General features: G+C 36.9%; 1 long non-coding RNA gene across 1 annotated transcript in view; it reads right to left on the bottom strand.

Moving 5' to 3' along the window:
• The window catches only part of LOC122152952, an 84200-nt gene extending 69825 nt beyond the window's left edge, over nt 1-14375 (bottom strand). The window contains exon 1 of the long non-coding RNA XR_006164958.1: nt 14302-14375. This is a non-coding gene — a long non-coding RNA (uncharacterized LOC122152952). The remainder of the gene's footprint in view (nt 1-14301) is intronic.
• Nucleotides 14376-16942: the final 2567 nt, after the last annotated feature.

The raw sequence follows: 16942 nt of genomic DNA, 5'->3' as shown, positions 1-16942 counted from the left end.
TTATACCAAGCAGAAGCCACAGGCCATAAATCATTGTCTGCTCCACCATAGATCTTCATGGGTGGCAGGGGGGGGGCCGCCCTGCCATCTCATCACAGGATACAGGGGGGTCTCCTCTCCGGCACACCTCCTCTCTCCTTTCTTCCTCCGTTCCTCCACTGACCTTGGTGTTCACGCAGCTGCAGCAACTCCTCCTCACAAGCCCGACTGCATGTCACCACGTCCCTTCTTATATACGTTATTGCAGAGGCACAGCTGATTGGCTCAGTTTTCCAAACAGAAGTGGAGCTGGCTTGGAGCTGGGGGAGCTTCAAGAAGCTTCTCACAGGGGGCTGCCCCTATATCCCCCTCCCCTGCCACCAAAAAAAACCCACCACTCACTCAACCCAGGACACCTACACACAAGAGGAAGACATAACAGGGATAGCTTCTGTACCCTGTATCATACCAACTGTGTTGTCCATTTATGTAGACAGAAGTTAAATTTGCTTCACGTACACATGCATGATACTTTTCAATGGCCCATGAAGATTTTGTCTTCAATTAACAAACCACATCCCCATTCCAGTATATACATCCTTCAACACAACAGAATACATTTCAAAGACAAACTGAAATAATCAAATATGTAATTTAAAATGTCTCCTGTGCAGTGAACATTGGAACAAAACATGGAAAACATTACAGGGAATACAAGATATATCTCATAATTCCCCTTCTACAGATACACATAGTCCCTAGAGACAAATATTTTCTAACAACCTCATGAGACATGGGCTAGCCCTTTCTTTCCACTTCAGGAGCTTTTTGCAGTTTTTCTTCATTTTAAGAATCCCACAGCTCTTTTTCTATAGAGCCCAGACATCTGTACTTTTCCTTCTGAGTCTGTGTTTGCTCTGCAGGATTCTGTAACAGAAGCCCTTTTGCTGGAAATGTGACTTTTCCCACACAACAGAACTCTGCTGAGCAATGAGGAATCATCCTGTCCCAGTGCTACCTACTCAGGCTCCTCAGAAGACTCACACCTTCCTCAGCTGAGAGCAGGACTCCAGGGGTGTCTCCACAAACTTTTGCAAGCCAACTCCACCAAACATTACCATGCCTGAAGTTGAACCCTACAATGGTTAAGTCTCTTCTGTGTTTCACAGCCAAAGGGACATCTTTCTCTGCATTCTAACCTGGAAACCTGACAAAAGCCTTGTCAGTAAAAATAGGAAGCAATCAGAATTTGTTCAAATGTGAACTATGTTTTTGTAACCCACACAACTAATATAGTTCTCCTTAATCTCCTGCATCTGACAGCCTACAAATGCTGAATCCCTATGATATTCTCTGCTCTCATCATCTCATCAGAAACATTGCGCTTTTAACAAAATTACCTCAAGTGAGACTCACAGGAGAGGTATCCCACTGCATTTGCCTAAGAACAAGGTTTAAAATGAACCTGTGATCAAGAAGGTTTCATCTATGCCATAAGATCAACACAAACTTTTCACAGAAAAAGTCTTTCAGTACGTATTTATTGATTTCTGCAGCAAGGCCTTTCTTCTTGTTACTAGATATCGATTTCATAAACCAAGAATATATCTATTTCCCAGACTTACAATAGTTTCAGATGATCTGTAATGCTGTAGGCCCTGTGAAGCATTACCAGCATGTTGGAACAACTCCAGTAAAAAGAATGTGTAAGTATAGATAGATATGTGCAAACTTATTTATGTACTTGCATAAAAAATTGAAAATAGACCTAGAATTGTAGATGTTACTTTCAGTGAGAGTGCATTCCTTAAAAAGTAAAAAAAAAAAATAAATTAACAAAACACCCCACCAATGCCTTTTACTTGATTACATTACTTTCATCTTTGTAAATATTCATAAATCCTAAAGGAAAGATGACTTTTTTAATGTTTTCTTTCAAATTCAATAAAACTTTTAAACATATTTATAAAAATCCCTGTATTTTACGTAATACAGAAAGAAACGTACAAAATGTGAAAACATTGCAATGTAGGAAAACATCTGTAAAACAGCATTTATTATCAATTAAGTTATATAGCCATTTTCTTCCTCAACACATAAAATATAGAGAAGAAAGAGCACAGCTGAGGTAGAGTGAAATTAAGGCTGGGTTTATTTCTTGCTTGATAAAGATAACATTTTTAATACAGCAGATGATAACATTTTTTTTGTTGAGATGTTTTAAAGCTTTTGATGGGTTTAAAATTCATGAAGCAGAACAAAATATCAGTGCGAGATGGAGAACTGTGACAAACTATTTTTATTGTGCATCAGTCTCCTAGCACTAAGAACAGTAATGAAAACATAAGCCTTATGTGAACACGGGAGCACATATCCTGGATTCCTCAGTATGCAAACTAATCTTTCCCATATCAATCCATTGCAACATTTTAAGGTAACCAGATACAAAACTCTTCAAAAACAATACTCTGTTTGCACTGATTCATTGTAGGGAAGAAAAAAAAAAAATAGTTTTCAACAGTTTCTCTACTTTCATATTCACTTTCTATCTGTTCTACTCTTCATACAAAGAAGAAATATTTAAAGTGCACACCAAGACATGTGGAAGTCAATTGACATCTTTCTCCTTACATAAAGTAACCTTGGCTGATGCCTCACATATTTTCCTTTCTTCTTCAAGGTCTTCTTTGTATCACCACTATCTCTTCAATGCTCCCCCATATTGGTTAGACCAGATTTCAGTATCACCCCAGATACTTAGCCCATGCTCAGTTTTAGGCACACACAGAGTCCCTCTGAAGCCAGAACATATTCAGAATTCTCTGTTATGTGGTCCACAATATTTTAAAAATAAAAAAAAAAAAACACCCTCCCTTCCTCCAATAATGGCCAGATGAGTGAAGCCCCCCAAAAGGCAGTAGAACTCTGTCTCCAGCAGAGCATGCCAGAATATACATTGAAAACTCACAGATACCATCATCCTATGATATGACTGCCTCAATGGCATAACTAAAGGTTAAAAAAAAAAAAATAAAAGATAATACCACATGTATTTTTTGCCAACGCCAATGTTACTGTCTTTCTGAAAATAACACTGATGGAAATCTGTAGCCTAGTAAATTGAACCCCAAACCAACCTGCTGTATCTGAAACATGGAAGCAGACTACAGTTATTTTTTTTTTACTTGACTGTATAGACCTAAAAAAATAGCTTAGGGGTAATCCCTGATTCCAGAAATAATAGTCTGACAGATGCCTGTTAGAAAAAAAAGAAAATCTGTAGCATAAATTGATTCTCCATAGAGACCAAACTAGAGAGCAAAATCTCTAACAGGCTCCATAGTTTCCTAAAGCCACCCTTGCAACAAAGCTTACCTTATTCAAACCAACACCACAAGAGACTTACTGTTCAAGAGAAAATTGACTCTTAGATAAGGAAACAACAGCTAGCAGGTAACCTTGTCACATTTAGCACAATGGAATTTCTGTTGAAACATAATATCTTAATTCTTCTAAAATGGCAGTAAATAATATTTAGCATCTCAGATAAAGCTGTTTCAAAAAGATGAGAAAAAGGATTTTGTTATAATTGATACAAAGACTTAATTAAAGATAAAAATTTAGCGACCACATACAAACTTCCCTTTTAATCAGACAACAACAAAAAAAACAGGTAGAACTAAACAAAAAATAAAACTATATACATTGAAAAAAATTTCATTCTTACCTTTTTTTTTTCTTTTATATTTTGTATTGCAACATAAAGCAGCTTTTAAAAACAAGTCACCTAGAGAAAAAGGTCAAATATTTTATATGAACCTTATTCAATGTGTTTTTCTACTTTTAAGAAAACTTTTCCCAAAATAACACACTTTCTGAGCAGCATCAATTTCAATGAAAAAATGTCTTCTAGTTGCAAGAATGGAAGGGAAGGAATCATGTGGAGAGAAAGGTTACTCAATGATAAATCATCATGAAATCAAATTGAAAATTCTTTCCCTATGCCTTGTTTTATTATATTTGCTCATTAACACAACATATGTAATAATACCTATCTTAGCTTTTATTCTGATTGAGCTCCATATTGTTTGCATCACTCCAGTGACCAACCAGTAGTATAAACAGCACTGATACAGAAAAACATCACTGCCTTGTGAAGCATGTAACTATGTACGTGTGTTCTGACTTAAACTCAACAGTTAAGGAGTCTGACATTAGATACTCAAGTTAGAAATTCTCAGATCGACAATAAAGTGTGAAATAAAATCCTACATACACCTTTCCCCTTTCAGTCTTTACCATTTCAGCTTTACCTCCAGATGAAAATTTATCTTTCATATAATTTTATGAAGTTATTGAAGTTCAGCTGATGCATTTTTTCATCATAATCTACATATATTTAATTTTCTATAATAAAGTCTCAAACTCTTACAAATTTTGGTTATGTGCCACTATACTGTTATTCTACCTCTAGCAGAAAAAAACCTTATCTAACCAACCCATCCATCTCCCTTCCACAAAATTTCTCATGAAATGTAATTAAGTACATTCCTGTTGGAGAATGGCTCAGAGACAAGGGTCCTGTGCCTTTAGCCAGTAGATTGTAAGCCTGCATGCCTAAGTTGTGCCTTGTCATGTATTAAGAAAATCTTTGAACGAACGTTGGCGCAGGCTCTGCTCATACAAAAAGAAAAAGGGGGAATTGTTGGAGAATGGCTCAGAGACAAGGGTCCTGAGCCCACCGAGCAATTGTATGATCAGAGCCTGCTCTAGCTGCTGATGCTGAGCCTCACTAGGGTTTGCCTGCAGCTGCTCGCAGCTGCTGATACAGGAGGAATGTCAAGGACGCTTCAGCCCTGTGTACCGTGGTGTGTCGAAAACAAGTTAAGGGGAATTAGGAATAGTGGTCTGAGAAACCTAGTGTTATGATAACGGTGGTCTGAGAAACATTGTGTTACAGTACTGTCGTGTATCGAAAACAAGTCAACAGGAATCAGAAATAGTAGCATGAGAAACTTAGTGTTATGAGAAACTTGGGCTGTAAACTAACTGCAAGTAGGTGGACCGTGGGAATACGACCTTTAGAGCTTAAGCCAATCAGCTAGTGACTAGTAGGCATAATAATTATCATTGTCTGTATAAATATATGTACCCTGGACCAATAAAGACACACGTAGATTGATGCTCTATCACCCACACTGAACCCGTCTCGGCGTGTCGTTCGTCCGCGGCTCCGCACATTCCTATACTGAGGGTAAATCACCACTGAAGACATAACTGTGGGATTAAGTCTGGTCTATTTTCTAGATAACTTGAATCTGTGAAACAGCCAGTTAACTGATTTAACAGGATTACTAATGACTGCTTATCTATATGCAGCTGAAGCTTCAAAATCAGTTGTCAAATTCAAAAGATATAATTTTTCCCTTTGTTAATTTTTTTGATGAAGAAAAACAGTGTGGCAGATATAGTCCAAAATCCAAGGTTCCATTTCATCTGAAACTCTATAGGATGACACATGGAAATGGGAATGGTGTTGTACCATTAATAAAACTGATTTTAATTGTTAAGTTTGCATACTGGATAACCTGTCTTTGGCCACCGTATGCAGTGACTTATTTAAACCTAAGATTTCATTGCTTAAAAAATATAAAATCAAAATGAAATCTAAAAAAATTATCCAAGTCTTGGATATATTGATGAAAAACAAGGCCATAGAAATTTGTGAAGTTTGGTTTTCCATGTTTTAAGTTTCAAATCTGGTGAAATTTTGAATTAAAGAATGATATTGCTTATACGATGTTTCTAATTCATCAGTTATGAACTCAGATAAATGCTCTGTGAAAATATTTACCATTTATACATTGTTAGAAAATGATTAACAAATACATGAGTTTTCAAAAAACACCATTTTGAAATTTTGCATAGATTCTGACTGTATTTGAACACCACCATTTTATTTAATGCTAGGATTGATGCATACATTTTCCTCTCCTCATGGAATTCCTGAAACATGAAGGTATGTAAACAATTATATACTTGAAATATTTCTAAATTAGTGCTGACACACTAAGATAATAAAGACATGCAATGATGATATTGGATCTCTAGTATCTCTCAGTGAATTTCGTATCTACAATTTTGAGACTAGAATTTCAGAACGGTATTGTTCTAGCTGTGCAAAGTGCCTCTTGCTTGCTTTAATGAATCAAAGGTCCTAGGGAGTACTGCAAGCAGCTTATTACATTAAACTCTTTTCTCAAAGTGTATTTGGTTTTCATGGCAAGGTTGTAGTCATGGGGAGCTACAGGAGTGGCTTCTGTGAGAAGCTGCCAATTCTGCCAGCTCCAGGATGGACCCACCACTGGCCAAGGATGAGCCCATCAATAATGGTGGTAGCACCTCTGTGATAGCATATTTAAGAAGGGGGGAGAGGGTGGAAATTGTGCAATGGCAACAGCAGCCAGAGAGAGGATGGGAATATGTGAGAGAAATCACTCTGCGGACACCAAGGTCTGTGAAGAAGGAGGGGGAGGAAGTGCTCTAGGTGCTGGGGCAGAGATTCTCCTGCAGACCATGGTGAAGAGCATGGTGAGGCAGGCTGTGCCACTGCAGCCCATGGAGGTTAACTGTCCTGGTTGGGGCTGGACTAGAGTTCCTATTGGTCTGGCAGCGGGAGGAGCTGCAGCACCCTGAGACCCCAGGGGCTCCCCAGGTCCCAGTGCCCTCACCTGTGTGCGGGGGCGGGGGGAGCGCAGCTGGAGGGCTGGGCCCCGATTGGCCAATAGTCCATGTCATGTGACATTGTGCTCACTATATAAAGGCAGGAGTGGGCTGGGAGGGGCTCTCACTTCTGGGAGTGTGGCTGTGGGGCCTTTGTGTTTGGGATTGCTGGCTGGGAGCAGGTGGGTGTCAGTCAGTTGGTGGGTGGTGAGCAGCTGTATTGTACATTACCTGTTAATACTGCTGTCAGCATATTATTCTGTTACTGTGATTAAACTGTGTTACTGTTTTTTTATCTCAACCTGTGAGTCTCCCTTTGTCCCTCCGATTCCCTCCCCATTCCTAAGTGGGGGGAGGGTGGGTGAACAGCTGTGTGGCATTTAGCTGCTGAGTAGGATCAAATGATGACATTAACAGTGGAGCAGATCTCCACCTGAAGCCCATGGAGGACCCCATGCTGGGGCAGGTGGATGTGCCCAAAGGAGGCTGTAACCCTGTGGGAAGCCTGTGGTGGAGCAGACTCCTGGCAGGACCTGTGGCCCCATGGAGAGAGAAGCCTGTGCTAGAGAAGTTTTCCTGGCAGGACTTGTAACCCCGTGGGGGATCCAGGCAGGAACAGTCTGTTCCTGAAGGACTGAACCATGTGGAAGGGACCCACACTGGAGCAGTTCATGAAGGACTGTAGCACATGGGAAGGATTCATGTTGCAGAAGTTCATGAAGGACTGTCTCCTGTGGATGGGACCCCACACTGGAGCAGAAGAAGAGTGTAAGGAGTCTTCTCCTGAGAAGGAAGGAATGGCAGAGACAACATGTGATGAACTGACCACAACCCCCATTCCCCATCCCCACTACACCACTCCAGGGAAGGAGGTAGAGAAATCAGGAGTAAAGTTAAACCTGGGAAGAAGGGAGGGGTGGGGGAAAGGGGTTTTAAGATTTGGTTTTATTTGTCATTGCCCTACTATGATTTGATTGGTAATAAATTAAACTAATTTCCCCAAGTTGAGTCTGTTTTGCCCATGACAGTAATTGTTAAGTGATCTCTCCCTGCCTTTTTCTTGACCCACGAGCCTTCCATTATATTTTCTCTTCCCTGTCCAGCTGAGGAAAGAAGTGACAGAGCAGCTTTGGTGGGTACCTGGTGTCCAGCCAGGGTCAGCTGAATGCAAAATAAATCTCTCAAAGCAAAAATATGTGATTGATTACAGAATAAACAGTTTTTAAATCACAGTGCTTGTTTCTGTTTTAACCTATGAAGTAGAAGGAGGAGACTTCTGATTCAGGCATCAGTACAAGAGCAAAAACCTTTTTCCAGGACCAATAATAATGCAAAATATTTCTTCTTATCATATAATCACATATTCAAAATAGAAGCTCACTCAGCATAGTTTACTCACTTTATCAGGTATAACTTTAGTGCACCAGGTGATCTGAAGAACTCCAGCAAACAATGAATAACAATATGCTTACTTGTCTACCATCATAGTGTCATAGGTCTGTGATGCTTTGACTGTACAGGCTGCAAAAAATATTATCTTCTTAGTAAAGAGAATAGAGTTGTACTAAAACTTTCACAACACTTCAAGCAGAAAACAAGACAGATCAACACTGCGTGACTGAGAAGTATCTACATCATAGTCTCATTAACACAAGACATCCTGCTACTCTGGCTGCTGACACTGTTCAAATGCTTATAAATAAGCTAGTGCCATTTTTCCACAGCAACGTTATTTTCAAAGGCAGCCTTCTAGAATCAGCAGCCTAAATCAGCTTTCTTATCCATTTGAATTTTTTTCTGTTCTGAGGAAATGTCTGAAAGCTCAAACTGACATTTTGTTTCTGATGTTAGGTCTTTGCTGGTCTACAGCTAACATCTGAATGGCTGAAGTTTGCAAAAGCAAAATAACCACGGAAGAACTAATTACTAAACAACATATGTCCAAGAGATCCAAATTCCAAAAAACATTTCCTATTCCTTTCTTAAGGCTCCATAGGCAGGGCAGTGATTTGTGAGAAGTGGTGGACCTACAAAAGTACATTTAAATGGAATTTATGGTACAGTAGGGAAGCACCTATGATGAAGTAACCTGAAGGGCATGTTGATATCACCTGTCTCTAAATCTCCACACAAAAATCCATAAAAAGTTGGTGGAAAAGATCAGCAAAAAGAATTGTCATAGGCAGGATGGTCAGCTTGTTGTAACAAGGATATTCCAGTTCCAGTATGATCTTGTTAAGACAAAGACCGTTTTAATCACAGATTTGATGCAAGAAGCTTTAAATTGAACCACCAGACATGCACCTAACATATAAACTAGAGATTAGGCTTAGCAGCATCTGAGGAGACTGTATCATTTGGGTATTTGCCACAATGCATAAAATGTCTCTAGGATGTGAAAATTAAGTTGCATGTTTAATGGTAACTGCCTTGTAAACCTGATTAAAATTAGATCAACAAAGAGAATCTCACTTCCTGACTACATAAAGGAGGAGAAGCACATGCTGCAATCTATACAGTCAGACCAGAAAAAAACAATCTTCATGTTCATGTATATGTTCTATATGCAGAATACCCATACTTTACATAATCTACATTCACATTCTCTATTATGCTAACATTCCCAAAGGAATGGTCATAAAATAGGTAATTTCATGAACTCTTATTTTCTGGGGTTTATTCTAAAATTATGAAGTCATCATAACACCCAGAAAACCCACTAAGATGATACAGCTACAAATGATCCTTGATAGTTAAATCCACAGTAGCAGCTTTCTGCAGCACTAAAGTGAAACTGTGCCATGTGATTTGTCTGATGTGATTGTTAAACAGGCCATGAGGCATGGAAAGGAACAAGGGTAGAAAAGTGCTTGTCAGGGTTTTTTTCCACTTTTCTATCAGAAAAGGTTTTTTCTACATGGATAAAATATTGGGGGGGTTAGGAATACTGATGATATTTTTTATTTGAAAGCATTAAAATTAATAATTCCAATATTTTATTTGAAAAATACTTGACTTCAAATGAGTATTCAAGTAATTGTCATATAAATTAAAAAAAAAAAATACCTCATTATGATGGTTTCTAAACTGACTAATTATTATTTCATTCTAAACTAATTATATTTTTCTTCATGTGTATCTTCATAAAATAGAAATGAAAGACATTTTATATCCAGAGAAGCAAAAGCATGCACAGCAGCCCCTATGCTTTGATATAAGTGTAGATGCACATCAAAATATGACACTGTCTTACGGAATGACCCATATCCTAGAAACCATCCTCTTCCTCCTGGAAAGCAGATGACCATTTATAGATCCACTTTATTTCTTCTGAATTTTGAATGGAAAAAATAAAAGTAAGAAGGATTTCTTCTTTTCTTTAACAGATAGAAAAAGCTGAAACTCTTTCCCATACTTACTAATATATTTATGATGCATGGGACGGACAGCAATATGAAAGCAATCAGGCAATGAAGTTTCCCACAGCAGATAATTCTCTCTTTTTTTCTTTGAAGATGTGAAAGCCCATCTTTTGAAAAAGATGCCTATCAACTCCTTGTGCAGCTGTCAAACCCCACTGCTGATTCTTGTTCAGGCTTTCCTACCTGTTGGACCAGAACCTCATAAAGAAGTAGAAGGAGAGGAACTTTTCCTTTAGGTCCAGCACTACTAGAAACTGATGGCAATAGTGTTTTACAATGTAATATAATGATTTTTTTTTTTTCAGTTAAACTTGGAGAATAATTATCTCATAGCTCATTGGTGTGTTTTTATTTAAAATGTCATTCGTCTTTCATGAACACCCTAAGAAAAAAGTATTGCTTAACCTGACAATGAATATTGGCAGAAAAATCTTAATAGTGATAATAAATATTACAAATCCACAGCTCTCTTTTTAAGTGTTGGGAATTGTCAATTTAAAATTTTTATACTCTAAATTAAGTATTTTGCTGAACCAGTCTAACTGCAGATCTACTACATCTACACGTATTATGTAAATTAGATTTTGAATCACTTCTGCTTTGTTTTTTTCTGCACTGAAAATTGGTATTTTATAGTCATTATGTAAATTAAATGTAGTAAAACAGTCGATCTTTCTTCTTCCAGAGAAATTCATAAAACTTCTAAAAACTAAAGAAAGTCCTGAGTGTATATGTTTCAGCAAATTACAGGAAGAAAATATTTAAGACACTATTTTTTGTCTTTCCATGTTAGGAAAGAAATACTGTCATGGTTAATAAACATTCCTCACAGTCATTTTTGTCAAGGCCAAAGGCTGAATCCAGAGTTACAGAGAGCAATTGTGCTTATAAGGTAATTTCTTCTTGAATGAATGGTAATAAAATTCTCTTAAATGGATGCACGCTTTTATAATCCAAACATTGGTTTATGGACTTGCAGTTCTGTGACTGAAGTCACAACCATTTTATCTTCTCTGTAATTGCTACCCACACTAACAAGATTAAAGAGAATGGGAAATGCTCATGTCTAACAGTAAATTAAAGATCTGTTGATATACTGAATTATTGATATGTACGACTCCATGTACATAAGTACAGTATTAACAACTGAAATGATTGCTTTTGCAATCCTCATGAGTTCAGAGAATATCTTAAAAACTACCCTCTGGAATTTCCTAGATCCCTCCAATAACTATTGAGAGACAGCCTGGAAACGTAGCACATATTACAATTTGATTGGCTAAAAGTAGGTAAAATAAATCCGTGACTTGGAGAACATGGTCTGTAGATACCTCTCAAATTCAAACAAAAGCTTTTTTTAACAACCACCGCGTCATAACTAAGATAAACACGATAGATAACTTCACTAGATATAGAGTGGTTTGGGTTGGAAGGGATCTTAAAAATCTAGTTCCAACACCCCTGCATTCATCAGGGACACTTTCCACTAGACAAGGTTGCTCAAAGCCCCGTCCAACCTAGCCTTGAACACTTCCAGGGAGGGGACATCCACAGATTCTCTGGGCAACCTGTGCCAGTATCTCATCACCCTCACAGTGAAGAATTTCTCCCTAATATCTAATCTAAATCTACCCTCTTTCAGTTTAAAACCATTACCCCTCATCCTATCACTACACTCCCTGATAAAGAGTCCATCCCCACCTTTCCTGTAGGCCCCTTTGAATACTGGAATGCCACTATAAGGTCTCCCTTCTCTTCTCCAGGCTGAACAACCCCAACAATCTCAGCCTGTCCTCAGCTCCAGCCCCCCTGATCATCTTTGTTGTCTCCTCTGGACCTGCTCAAGCAGGTCCATGTCCCCATCGGGGACCCGAGCTGGACACAGTACTGTAGGTGGGGTCTCATGACAGTGGAGTAGAGGGGGAGAATCCTCCCTCAACCTGCTGATCACATTTCTCTTGATGCAGCTGAGGACACGGTTGGCTTTCTGGGCTGCAAACGCACATTTCTGGCTTATAATTAGTTTTCCATCCACTAATACCCCCAAGTCCTTCTCCACGGGGCTGCTCTCAATCCACTCCGCCCACCCTGTATTTGTGCTTGGGGTTGCCCCGACCCCAGTGCAGAACCTTGCACTTGGCCTGTTGAACTTCGTGAGGTTTGCAGGGGCTCAGCTCTCAAGACTGCCCACATCCCTCTGGATGGCATCCTTTCCCTCCAGCGTGTTGACTGCACCACACAGTCAACAGATAAATTATGAAGAACAGAGAAGGCTTTCAAGGAGTGGGGGAGGTGGGGAATTAAATACATCAAAATTTCAATGTCTTGTCTGATTTCCTCCAGATTTTGTCTGCCTATGTCTGTACTGATTTGTCAAACAGATCTGTTAGGCTTCTGTATTCAAGACTGCAGCTTTATACCACATCAAATAATTAGATAACTACCAATATATAACATGCATTTTGTTCCTTTTCATAGATTTTTCTTCAAAGAAAATTATTCACAAAAAAATAAAAAGAAATTTTAAATAAGAATCATTTAACTCCCCAAAGCAGATATTTCTATTTGCAAAAGGTGGATTTTTAAGGACAAACAATTTTAGAAAATTAAGTAATATTAATTTCCACAAGTATTCACACCAAAACAAAAGATAATTCCTTAAAAGATTATTAATCAAACACGGACTATTGGGTTTAACACAGAAATGTCTGGATGCAAGTCAGAGGCTTGTTTCATACATTTAAACCAAAGTGATCTAATAGCTCGAGTTTATTCAGCTGTAATTATGTTTTCAGAGAATGCCCTTATGGGAGAATTTGCAGAATACTTTTCTTTAATTTGATTACCTTACTCCATGTATTCACAGAAAGCACATCATCATTCATGTCAACTAAATTTCAAAGAGAAGAGATATATAGAGAGGTACTATGCAATTTTAAACTACTTTTATCTCCTAATTTTCATTGGTTTTAAGTACCTTTGAAAAATGTCTACAGACATCCCTATCTAAAACAGTGGAGCTGAAGTAGGAATTCATGGATTAATTATCTGGCTTGTTAAGCAACTACTAGAGGAACTGGTTCTTCCTTTGTGGCCTTAATGCATGGACATATGTCAAGCAAATGAGCTTACACTGTTAATGGTATAACCCTACTAAAAGAACAACATCTCTCATAGTACTGACAACTACAGTAAGACCGCACGGAATTTTACTTTTATATATAATGGATTGTTTAATAAGTAATATATTGGAAAAAAAAAAAAAAAAAAAAAAAAAAAAAGACCATTAAGACAGATCATAAAATAACATTACTTCTCTTAGAAATTCTGACTTTTTGGAAATTGGTATGACTCCAAGCTGAGAAATAGTTCAGAACTTTTGAACAGAAATTAAAAAGACCATTTAGGAATATAAAAATAATTTTGTATTTCATGAAATATAATACCATGGACATGAAATATTTCATGTTCTATAATACCAAAAGAGAGATGAAATAGTGTCACCATTCAGGAGTATATCAATACAGTTGAAATTTACAGCACCAGTGTAGGTCTAATTGCTTTGAATTTTCACTGTGAAAAATCTGTCAGAATCAGCACAACATCAGTGTTTAGATTTCAGGGAAACACACAATTACACTTTGAAACCATTTTCACTTAGACTTTCACAGACTTTTTTATAAGCCATACCACCTGTGGCAATGTTAAAGAAAGCATTATATTTGAGGAATCAAATTTCTCCAGCTCAGAATCCATTCTAAGAACAATTAAAATAAAACCAAAATGTTTGTAAAATAACCTGTTTCAGTGTCAACTATTACCCTGGGAGGTAAAGGGTTAAGATGATCCTTGGCATTGCTTATCTTAATCTCTTATACTGTAAAAGAGATGTTCAATTTAGTATAAAATATTGGTTATTGCTTCTCTGTTTCAAATCCAGCTTTGTTGAAACCCATCTGTTCTTTATTAAGTTATCAAAGAGCTTATTGTTTTATCTGAGTCTTAATTTGTCTCAAAGGAAAGTATTATAAGGTCTTCTGACAGCTTTTAATTTAATTATTGAGAAGGCAGTGCTGTTATATCCCTGTATTTAAAAACATTATAATAATCTGACAGAAAAATCAGCAGACAGATTAATTCTTGGTGTGACTTAGAAACATAAGAACAGATATCTTACCTGCCACCTAAGGTCCATCCAGCCACATGTTCTGCTTCCAACACCAGATTAGTTTGGGAAAACAACATTGATGACTAGAGAAGGGTAAGAACAGGAAGAGCCACAGATGACACCTCTGTTTAGTGCTCTTTCTGCTTCAAAGCTTTTTTAGTTCTAGGGCTGCCTTATATGATTTCTACCTGGTATGTAACTTCCTATAGCTTTCTAAGTTTGACCAGTATGAAGCTTAATTAGACAAAGAAAACCTAGAAAATATTTTCATAGTGTTTGTTCATTTCCCAAATTAAAACTTTTTTTTCAAAATTACTGCACATGTAAACTTGTACACATTAGATGTACCAATATTAACAGTATAACTGTATAACCACAGCTATACCATGAGCCTAAGGATTAAGGATCAATGTGTAAAACAGAGTTTTCCTAACAAAAACCAACCCTACAACTCCTGGTAACTATTATATTATAATATATATTCCAGCCAGATTCTTTTGACACGTTAAATGCACTCAGTTCTTACAAACTTCATGATTCCAAAAAGCATCCTCTCATCAGAAACGGTGCTCATTTAATCAAATAAGTCAGCTGTATTTGGGACCCAACACAAAGCCAATTGAAATCAGTGACATTTGTTCCATTGACTTCAGCCTGGTTTGGCTTATATCCTTAGGTTCTGTTCTAGCTGTCCATGTCATTTCCAAAAGTGAATTTAAGCATGTGCTTTAGTGACTTAGCTTTCCTGAAGAGGGGTGTATTAAGCTTAAATGATGTGCTGAACAGGGATTTTAAAAACTGAATGTGAATCCGGGTTTAATTTTCAGTGAATTTCCTAATATGTTTTAATAAAATCTAAAGGAAGTGTATTTGTGCATGTAAATTTAGACAAGTGATAAAACAATGAGTGAGGATAATGATTCTCTTATGATACACCGAATAATTTGACACATGCTTTTCTCTTTTTAGAAGTTAATTTTTTGAGAACAACAATATAAAGCTTAATGACCAAGAACAACACAGACAGTTACAATATAAAAAATACTTATTGTTTTTAAGAAATTAATGCAACAAGACAAGCCATTATAATAATATAACTTTAATTGCAATAGTGGGTAATAATCCATAGCTAATTAGCTTTAACTATATAAACCTGCTATCATTATTAACTTCAGATGGGAAGCATAAATGCTAAAGTGTTTTCATATGTCTTCAAATAACTCGAAGTCCCAAAATAGAAGCATCACTATGATCATCCAGATGATCCGCTTTCATCCAACAACTCCTAGGTGCAAATTCACAGATTTAAAAATAATTTCTGGGACATGAGAAGAAAGGCTGATACCACACAATTTAAAAGACATACCTGTTGGCAAACCTCCAAATTTAAAAAAAAAAAAAATACCTGAGAAATATACTGTAGCATTATTTGAAATAAGTTTTTAATATTAAATACAGGTAGATGTTTTAACTTGTGGTTTAATCTAACATGTCTTAGCCTGAGCTCATAAATTGAGTTCTAAATGAATGTTGATTCATTATTTTTGTGCTCTGACAATATCTAGCTGTTTCAGGCCAGAATCAAGACTGCAGTGTGCTATAAAACAAAGAAATACTACCTGTTCCACATGACTAAATGTTGCACCTTCACTTCTCATTACTGTCTAAGAATGCAATCATTCAGTTTTTAAGAGAACTAAATAAAGAATATACTCAGCCCTGGAGAACAAAACCTCTTGTCCTTCCCCAGGAATATGTTTTGACTTAGTCCCATCTTATATATAGGAAAAAATATTAAGAGTATATAATTCATATATAAATATATTGACTGATATTGAGGACAGCAATCTAAAACATCCTTTAAACTACCAGTACTTTACTTAGATTTTGAAATTATTTTTAACTGCTCAGCATGACTGCACCTCTGATAGACAGTTTATTCTTTCTGGATCAAATTCTGCACTTGATTACCATGGTGTTAATGAGTCGTTTTCATAGTCATTCACGCATTCCTCTGAAAGGTGAGCATAAGGTCAGAATTTGTTTTTTTATTACCTGAAAAATACAATCCTGTAGAAATTATCAAGGTCTTCAAAACTGAAGTATATCTGATTGAAACTAGAATCCAAGTTCTTGGAATATAAGGGTAAACATGGAGAAATTTAACATGTTTTTTACTATTAGTCCATCTAGAGATGGTTCACAAGTTGAAGTTAAGTCAAATATCAAAAAAGTAGAAAAAAAGCACAACAAAATTTCCAAAATATATTTACTATAGCTATATTTACATTACAATAACTATATTCCCCCATTATTTCTTCTTAACATTACATTTTAGAGCTCTTGTGTTACTGATAGATTCTATGGAAATTACCTGCATTTAAAATAGAAAGATTGATATGAGACATTTTAATTTTTTTTTCAAAAAAGCTAGCGATCACCAAGCATCATGCACTGTTAATCATATTCCAACTGGCTAACTCATACACTTCTCCTGGAGAATATCTGGTTATAAAAGACTACACTCATCGGTACCAAGACTCACATGGACTTTAATGTTACTAGGACTGTGTTTGCTATAGCAGAAGATTTTAACTGGTGCTGAACATGTGGGTCCCTCTTAATAAGAGCAGACATAGTATCATGTTCC

This window comes from Tyto alba, unplaced genomic scaffold (genome assembly GCF_018691265.1).
Source record: "Tyto alba isolate M040663 unplaced genomic scaffold, T.alba_DEE_v4.0 Super-Scaffold_14, whole genome shotgun sequence".
Classification (NCBI taxonomy): Eukaryota; Metazoa; Chordata; class Aves; order Strigiformes; family Tytonidae; genus Tyto; species Tyto alba.
The sequence above is the reverse complement of the archived record's forward strand: the minus strand, read 5'-3'. Positions and strand labels throughout refer to the sequence as shown.